Source organism: Mauremys reevesii, linkage group 25 (assembly GCF_016161935.1).
Source record: "Mauremys reevesii isolate NIE-2019 linkage group 25, ASM1616193v1, whole genome shotgun sequence".
In the NCBI taxonomy this organism is placed as follows: domain Eukaryota; kingdom Metazoa; phylum Chordata; order Testudines; family Geoemydidae; genus Mauremys; species Mauremys reevesii.
In genome coordinates this window covers 11,256,734-11,265,945 of record NC_052647.1, presented here as the reverse complement: position 1 = coordinate 11,265,945, position 9,212 = coordinate 11,256,734, and positions in this window count along the sequence as shown.

Genomic DNA, 9,212 nt, shown 5'->3' with positions numbered 1-9,212 from the left:
GGGTGCGATTTCCGCGTGTGCGGCTGGGAGCTGCGTGGGGGGCGGCGGGTTTGGCTGGATGCACCTGGGGCAGTGTGACGAGCGTGGGGGTGGCTGGGATCTGCCTGGGGGGGCGGCGGGTTTGGCTGGATGCACCTGGGGCAGTGTGACGAGCGTGGGGGTGGCTGGGATCTGCCTGGGGGGGCGGCGGGTTTGGCTGGATGCACCTGGGGCAGTGTGACGAGTGTGGGGGTGGCTGGGAGCTGCGTGGGGGGCGGCGGGTTTGGCTGGATGCACCGGGGGCAGTGTGACGAGCGTGGGGGTGGCTGGGATCTGCCTGGGGGGGCGGCGGGTTTGGCTGGATGCACCTGGGGCAGTGTGAGGAGCGTGGGGGCGGCTGGGATCTGCCTGGGGGGCGGCGGGTTTGGCGTGGGTGTGGTTTCTGTATGCGTGTGCATGTCACGAAGCGCAGGTGTGACGTGTGTGTGTGTGCGTACGTGTACGAGGAAGCCCGGTGCAGTCACCAGCAAGCCGCCGGAGAGCCGTGGTGTGCAGCAGCGCCCCGTGGCCCAGGCCTGCAGCACTCGCTGCTCTCTGGCCTCGCAATCCGGGGCAGCTTGGTCGGGGGCCCTTCGAGCCCCCCCCCCCACTCTAGCGGGCCCTGGGCGTTTCCCGCCTCCCTGGGGCTGCCTGGTGTCCGAGATCCTCTTGCGTTTGCTCGCCCCACCCCAGGGTGCTCAGACACAGCCCCCCCACACACACACTTCTGCAGCGGAGGCTCAGAGGCCCAGCTGGTGCAGGACCCAGCCAGATTTCACAGCTGCTTGAATGAAAACCAGCAGCATCCTCCTCTTTCCGCTCCTTGGTCTCTCCTCTCCCCGCCCCCCAGGCACTGCAGTGGGTCTGTGCCCCTGTGAGAGAGGGGCAGGGAGAGGCGCAATTTTCCAGCCAAGAGAGATGCAAACCTGGCCTGGGGCCTGACTGGGTCCATTCCCAAGGCTGAGGCAGGAGGAGATGGGGAGGGAGAAACCTGGAGCCACCTTTTTGCTCCCCATATGCTGGGGGATCTTGCCCGGCCCCTGGGGTAAGTCAGAGCAGCCTTGGGGCTGCTGGAACTTACGTTCTGCCCCCCATGGCCCCTGGGAGGTGGAGAATGGCCAGAGTTCACCGGCCCTGTCCCCAGGCCTGTCTGCAGCCGGCGCGGGGAGGCCCCTGTCCAAAGGGCTTCGCAGGGGGCTGGTTCCCCTGAGTTTAAGCTGTAAGGAGCAGGCATGCGCCTCGCTGTCAGCACTGGCCCCAGTGCTGCACTAGGGGGCGCTGTGCCGCATGGAGGTGTGCCAGGTGAGGGATCCCTGTATGAAAAGCCCCCACCCCAGAGCCAGCTGCATCTCAGCTCTGGGCGAGGGATCCCTGTGTAAACAGCCCTCATGCCCCATCCCACAGGCAGAGCAGGTGTGGGATCCCCGTGCCCCACCCCAGAGGTGACCGCCTCTGAGCATAGGGCGCAGTGCTGGGGGATGGAAGGTGCTATGGAACTGTGTGTCTGCCCTGCTCTTTGCTCAGCAATCACCAGAGACTCCAGGACACCTCCCCAGATGCTGACTCCTTCCTCTCTTGTCTTTTCAGCAGCTGGATGGGGCGTGGGGTCCCCCCAGACTCTCCCACCCAGCGGGGACAGCAGCCAGGGCGGCTTCTCCTGCCCCTGCCAGCTGGGGTTCCTGGTGATGCGATTTTTATCCTACCACCCAAAATCACATTGCCAGGGATTTCCAACGGGCAGCGGGCCACAGCGCCCAGGAGACCGACTGGCTAAGGGGGGGGTGGGCCCACCCCGCCCTCGGCTGCCAGCTGCACGAGCCCCGCGATGGAGTGGAGCAGCGCACCCCGTCACGGTAACTCAGCCCAGAGCCAGGTACGGTGGGGGGGCTTCGGGGACGGGACGGGGAGCTGAGGGCAAGCGGGGGGGCCAGGGCGAAGGAGCGGTGGGAAGGGGGCAGCAGAAGCTGGGGAGGGAGCTGAGGCTGGGGGGGGGGTGTAGCCAAGCCCTGAGCTGCCCCCCCAGCACTGCCCAGTGCTCGCCCGACCCCGGGGTGCAGGGCTTAGCTCACCTGTGAACAGAGTTCGCACCCGTATCGTGTTCACAGTGGCTAAGTTCCGCCCCCTGGAGTCCATCCCCTGGGGCTCGGGGAGTCAGGACTCCTGGGTTCCGTCCCCAGCGCTGCTGCTGTCTGCTGGGGGCCCTGCGTGCCGCGCTCCGGGCTGTGCCTCCTGTGCCTACTGAGCTGATACTCAGTCGCTTTGGTTAAACTGGCTCAGTTCAGCAGGAACAGGAGTCCGGCTCCAGCCTTGCGCCGGCCAGGAGCCCCCGCTGCCGAGAGAGGGGAGCCCCGAGCCTGGGGGGGAGCCCCGCGCCGGGCCGGAGATCACCGGGACCAGCTGATTCCTCCACAGCCGAGGGGCTCATCCTTCCTGGGGGGCAGGGGAATCCTGGGCCCCAGCCCGGTTCCCACTCCTCCTCTGCACCTTCCCCATTCCCTCCTTCCACTCCTCCTTCCAGGCTATTCTCCATTCCCCCCTTCCACTCCTCCTCTGCGCCTTCCCCATTCCCTCCTTCCACCCCTCCTCTGCGCCTTCCCCATTCCCTCTTTCCACCCCTCTGCGTCTTCCCCATTCCCTCCTTCCACCCCTCCTCTGCGCCTTCCCCATTCCCTCCTTCCACTCCTCCTTCCAGGCTATTCCCCATTCCCTCCTTCCACTCCTCCTCTGCGCCTTCCCCATTCCCTCCTTCCACCCCTCCTCTGCGCCTTCCCCATTCCCTCCTTCCACTCCTCCTCTGCGCCTTCCCCATTCCCTCCTTCCACTCCTCCTTCCAGGCTATTCCCCATTCCCTCCTTCCACTTCCTCTGCGCCTTCCCCATTCCCTCCTTCCACTCCTCTGCGCCTTCCCCATTCCCTCCTTCCACTCCGCTGTTGCTCCCAGTGTGCCCGGGCGACCCCGTGGAATTGGCGTCAGTGGGGTGAAGTGCCCGGAGTGGGGTGGGGGGGGTTGTGTTGCTGTCTGCACTGGGGGAAGCTAAGAAGCTTTGTGCCCAGCCGGGTGCTCCTGGAATAAACGCTGCTGACCAGTCAGAGCCTCCGAGCCATTTCTTGCGGGAGGTCCTGGGGGGCGGGGGAGTGGTGGAAGTGTCATGTGACCTCGTGGGTTGGGTGGGGAGGGGCTGGGAGCCAGGACTCCTGGGTTCTGGTCCCAGGAGGGGGTAGGGCCTAGTGGTTAGATTGGGGGTGAGGGAGGGGAGGCCTGGCTTCTGGTCCCATCTCAGGAATGGGAGTAGGGCCTAGTGGTTAGAACAGAGGTGGTGGGGGATGGGAGTCAGGCCATCTGGGTTCTGTCCCAGTTCTGCCCTGATTCTTTGTTCAGCAGAGCCGGGGGGGGGAAGGGCTCACGGCCCGACCGCCCAGCCAGCCGCAGAGTTTAACTGGCGGGGAGCTCCCCCCCCCTGCCAGGCAGCCGGGACTGGAGGGTTGGTGCTTACAGGGACACCCACTGGGGGCTCTCTGCTGTCAGGGGGATGGGACCCAGCTGGCCCCCCCGCGTGGCTGGGACACGGCTCGCCACCCCCACGGCCTTAGCAGAACACTGCCCAAGCCAAAGCTGGGGGGGGCTCTCCCCTGGCAGCCAGTGCCAGGCCCCAGGGTGGCACTAGGGGGTGCTGTGCTGCGGAGGGAGGGCGGGGGGGGGGGCGCTCAATCGGGGTGCTCTGCCCTCTGAATCAATGCTAACCCGGGTGCCCAACCACACGTTTTACAGCAGGGATGAAAGAGTTAACAACGTGGCCTCTGAGTCCATCCCTCCCTGAGCTGAAGGCAGCAGGTCCCACCTCTCTGGGCCAGGCTCAGGCTCTCTGCAAACTCAGGCAGACCTGGGGGCCTTTGTGAGGTCGTCTCCGCGAGCGGCGCAGCGGGAGGCTCCTTCCTCTTACTACTTTTGTGAGGCAAGCTGAGGTTCTGGAGAACAAGCCGGCAGCTTGAGCCGGACCCCGGCACGCGGGGTCTCCGTGGGCTGACCCAGTCTGAGCGGTGGGTGCAGACCTTGTCCGTGCAGCCGAGCTGCGTGGGGTGGGAATCTGATTCCCCACCTGAGCTCCAGGCCATCCAGCTGGGCCGAAGGCTGCGCCCATGGAGACCCAGCCCTCCCGTTGGGCGTTTCTCCAGCACCTTCTCCCACGGATCTGGGCAGAGGGGAGGCACAGGAGGGCTGGGTTCCCTCTGCCCTGGGGCAGGATGAGGCGGGCGAGGAGGGGAATCGCTGGGGATCCCCAGAGACCCGCCTGCCACTGGCCCAGCATGGCACTGGAATTGCTTGCCAGCCATCCTGCTCTTCCCAGCTGCCCAGGATAACGAGAAGGAATTGAGGGGTGTTTCCCACGTCCCCCGGCAGGCCCTCAGCACCGCAGCAAAGCCACAGCCCGGCAGTACGGCCTCAGCCCTGCATCCCGGGGGCGGCTGGGGGTGGGGTGGGGGGTATCGGTTCCTCCTTTACAGCGCTGTTAAGAAACCAAGTGGTGGGAGGAAATGTGCGGTGGCCATGTCCTTCTCCACCCTCCACATGGAGCCTGATCAGAGGAGACCGTTGGGAGACCCACAGGCTTCCTGGAGTGGCCTCTTACAGGAACGCGGAGCCGCAGGGCTATTGTGACACAGGGAGAAGGGACGGGCAGCACCCGTGGGATTGGGGGGGGGCTCAAAGGGGGGAGGGCCCAGTCCCCAGCACCAAGATGCAGCCTTCTCTGGGGGGGAGAACACGGCAGATGTTCAGCTGTCACTTCATGCTGCAGGAGGAGTGCTCACCTGGCACTGAAATGTAGGATGCAGCCACCTCTGGGGGCAGGTACAGGGGCTCTTTACACAAGGATTGCTCACCCAGCGCTGAGATGCAGCAACCTCTGGGGCAGGGGCATGGTAGCTGCGCTGCTGCATAGCTCTTTAGGACAGGAAGTGAAGGACAAATCAGTCACCTCATGGGAGGCAGAGCAGGTATTAGGCAAGGATGCTGCAGCTAACACACTGACCATGTGACCTGGGGGGGGGCAGTCACACACCTCCCGCCTTTTGTGCCTCAGTTTCCCCCTCTGTAAAACAGGGGTGATGATTCTGCGCCCGCTCAGCTGGCAAGCACGAGGGGCAGGGTGGCCACCACTCCGCTGCAGGAACGCTCGACTCCCCGCGGGCTCTGCCGCTGCACAACGTGACGCCCGTGATTGCAGGCGTGCGAAACAAGCCCGGACAGGGAGTTGCACTGAACGAGACACATGCCGCTGAGCCCGGTACCCGCCCTCCCGGCTCAGCCCCGGCCCACGCAGTCCCTCCGGGGCAGCCCAGGGGCGAATTCCTGGCCCAACGCGGCGCAAAGCAACATTTCTCAGCAAGTCGAGGCCTCATGGGCAATTAGCGGCTTAAGGGGAGCGGATCCCACCCACTCTGAGTCACTGGCTGGTTGGCGCCTCGACGAGTCTGGCCTGCCCCCCACGCCGCGCGAGGCAGGAGGTGGTAGGGCTGGAAGGCTCATGCACAGGGTGGCGATGCAACGGGTGGGTGGGGGGCACATGCCAGGCCAGCAGATGCCCATGTGGCCTCGCCAGGTAACACGCGGCGCCGTGGCGAGCTGGGGGGGGGGAGCGGGGTATGGAACCCGTCTGGGTCCCAGGCTCGCTAGCCCTGCCTGGCTGGTCGCTGCCCCCTCTGCCCTGCATGGGGTGAGTTTGAGGGGGCTCAGCATAACCCCTAGCAGGACACGTGCCCACGTTATAACGCTGGCTCCCAGCCAAAGCCAGGGAGGGAGTGTGGCTGGGCCGGGGGCGCTTGCAGAGCTGTGCCTGAGACACCCGCTCCGGTTTGCTACAGCGGAGCCTGAATTCAATCACTCTTGGTGCTGCCTGAGAACTGTGCTTGGGCGAAGGCAACAGCCCCACTGACACAGGGGAAACTGAGGCATGGCAAGCAGGGACTTCCAGGCGTCCTGACTCCCACGTCCCTCCCAGACCTGGGACTGGGCCTAGGCCCCAGGTGTCCAGACGCTCAGCCCCTCCCCACCCTGCTCTAAGTACGAGACCCAATGCCCAAAGCTGGGGCTAGAACCCAGGAGTCCTGCCTCTTAGACGCCACGCCCCTGCGCCCACTCGAGCCCCGTCCCGCCCAAATCTGTCACCCGAGGCCTCCGCGCTGCATCTGCACCCACCCGCTTCCTGCCCGGCTGGGTTCCTTTCCACCACCCCTCCCCCAGCCCACCCACCGGGGGGGGCACTCAGCTATAAAGGGGTGTTTGAGCTTGTGCAAAGTACTAGCTACAACACACACACACACACACACGCACACAGACACACACGCACACACCCACCCACCCAGACACAGACACACACACACACACAGACATGCACACACAGACACACACACACACACACACACAGCTGGTCGGTTGGGGAAGCTGAGTGGGGGGGGCTGCGGGGTCACCCTCCAGCCGTTGATAAAGGCCTGTCAGGAAGTCATTGTCTGTCTGGGCCGCTTTGATCTGAAATGTCAGCTAGAAATAGCCCCAAAGGAAATGGAGCCATCCTGAAACTGTATCCTGGTCAGCCCCCCACGCCCGCCCGGTCACCTAGCCCACGGCCTGCGCCTGCCAAGAGCCCATGGCCTGGGTGATGGGGGGAGGGGGGTGTAGGGATGGGCCTGGATGCCTGGGGGCTATTCCCAGCTCTAGGAAGTGGGGCTAGAGGAGAGGCTCTGGGAGTCAGGCCTCTGGGTGAGACGCTCTGGCCTGTGTCTACAGCAGGTCCAACTGGCTGAGCATTATAATCCCGGTCTCACTTTACTGGCTAGGAAACGTTCTCCGGCGTCTCCCGGCACAGACAAGGCCGAAATAGCCCTGTGGGGGGGAATGGGGGGGGTGTGCATCAAAACCAGCCCCAGCCCTACTAGCCCCCCCAGCCTCAACCCCCCCACACCCCCCTCCATGGCGCACACATGCCATTTTGGATCAGGCGCATTTAGAGGCCTCTGCCTGGGCGGAGCCGCACCCACGGCCGCCAGGGGAAAACCCTGCTCAAACCCTGGCATGGCTGCTGCATTGCAGGGCTGGGGTGGGCACTGCTCCAGCCACTGGCCCGTCGGAGCCAGCCCCAGCCAGACAGCATCAGGCTGCCCCCCCGTCTAATCCATCTGCCCAGGCAGGGGGTGCTCAATGCCTAGTATTAGGTATATTACGGTAGCACCGAGCAGCCCCCCCCCCAGGCAGTGCACAGACCCTGCCTGATGCCCCATTGCGCCAGGCGCTGCCCAGCCACAGGGGTGAGCGAGTCCCTCCCGCACCCACACCAGACACTGGAAGGCTCATTAGCTCCACTGTACAGGTGGGGAAACTGAGGCACGGAATGTGCATGCGCACGAGGCCATGAGTTGCTCGGGCTCACCCACGGCCACACCCATGCACCCCTCCCCTCCCGGCACTGACTCACTCAAACCCCAGGCGCCCAACCCCCCCTGCCCTCGCCCCCGGTAATTACAGGCAGGGCCGGGCAGCCGGGCCGGCCGCGCTGGGTTACGCCTCTTCCCATGAGGCTGCCACCGGAATCGGTCACGTGCCCCTCCTGCCGCCTCGTGGCGTTTCTGGCCCTGTCGCCGGCTCCCCGGGTTGGCAGCGGCCGCACGTGGGCCGGAGGGGGAAACTGAGGCACGGGGCCGGGGTGGGGTGGGAAGGGCAGCGCCAGAATCCAGGCGTCCCGGCTCCCAGCCCTAGGCCGGGGCGGGGCCTGGCAGGGCCGCGTGGGCCGGCGGTGCAGGCTCCGGGAACAGCCCCGGAGCGAAGCTCGGCCGCCGCCGCACGTAGCTCACGGGACTGGGCGCTGCCGGGCGCCCGCGGGCTGGTCGGTGGGCGGCGGGCGCCCTCAGCGGCGCACGCGGGAAGGAGCCGCTCGGCTTTGCGAGCGGGCAGGGCCCAGGCTGAGCGGGCGAGCCGCAGGCGGCAGCGGGCGGGGCAGAGGCGGCCGCGGCCAGGCTCCCAGGAGGCTACACAGTCCGGCACAGAACCCAGGCGTCCTGACCCCAGCTGGGCACAGAACCCAGGCGTCCTGACCCCCCATCTAACCCTTACCCCTCTCCTCCCCCAGCTGGGCATAGAACCCAGGTGTCCTGATTCCCAGCCCTCCCCTCACCCCCACAGCTGGGCATAGAACCCAGGCGTCCTGACCCCTCCCCCCCACAGCTGGGCATAGAACCCAGGCGTCCTGACCACCGCATCTAACCCTTACCCCCCCTCCTCCCCCTGAGGGCCATTGAACCCCGGTGTCCTGACCCCTCCCGCCATCTAACCCCTACGCCCCACAGCTGGGTATAGAACGCAGGTGTCCTGACCCCAATCTAACCCTTACCCCCTCCTCCCCAGCTGGGCATAGAACCCAGGTGTCCTGACCCCTCCCCATCTAACCCCTACCCCCACAGCTGGGTATAGAACCCAGGCATCCTGACTCCCAGCCTCCCCCTCCATCTAACCCCTACCCCTACAGCTGGGCATAGAACCCAGGAGTCCTGACCCCCCCCATCTAACCCTTACCCCCCACAGCTGGGCATAGAACCCAGGTGTCCTGACCCCTCCCCATCTAACCCTTACCCCCACAGCAGGGCATAGAACGCAGGCGTCCTGACCCCTACTCCCCACAGCTGGGTATAGAACCCAGGCATCCTGACCCCTGCATCTAACCCTTACCCCCCCGTCCTCCCACAGCGGGGCCTAGAACCCAGGTGTCCTGACCCCTACCCCAGCTGGGCATAGAACCCAGGAGTCCTGACCCTCTCCTCCACCCAAGCACCAGTGGGAAACCACTGGGCCCTGCTGCCCGGCTACAGCCAGCCACAGCAGGGTCCGGGGGGAAGGTCACGGTTGTCTCCAAGCCGGTTCTATCCCCAGCTCTGCCCAGGGACGTCGCTTCCTCGGCCCATGGTCCTGGGGGCAGGTGATTCAGTTCTTTAGCACCACAGCTGTTAGCGACCCCCCCCTCCCCCAGGCCTATGGCTGGGTCAGGGCCGGGCCCTGCTCGAGGGGCAGCAGGTGCCGCAGGCTAATGCCACATGGGTGAGAAATGTGTTTCCTTGGATCCGTTTTGAATTTGCCCCCCCGTTTCCTCCACCAGCCCTGCCCCATATGGAGGCCGGGACACCCCTGCCCAATGATCCCTGCAGCAAGC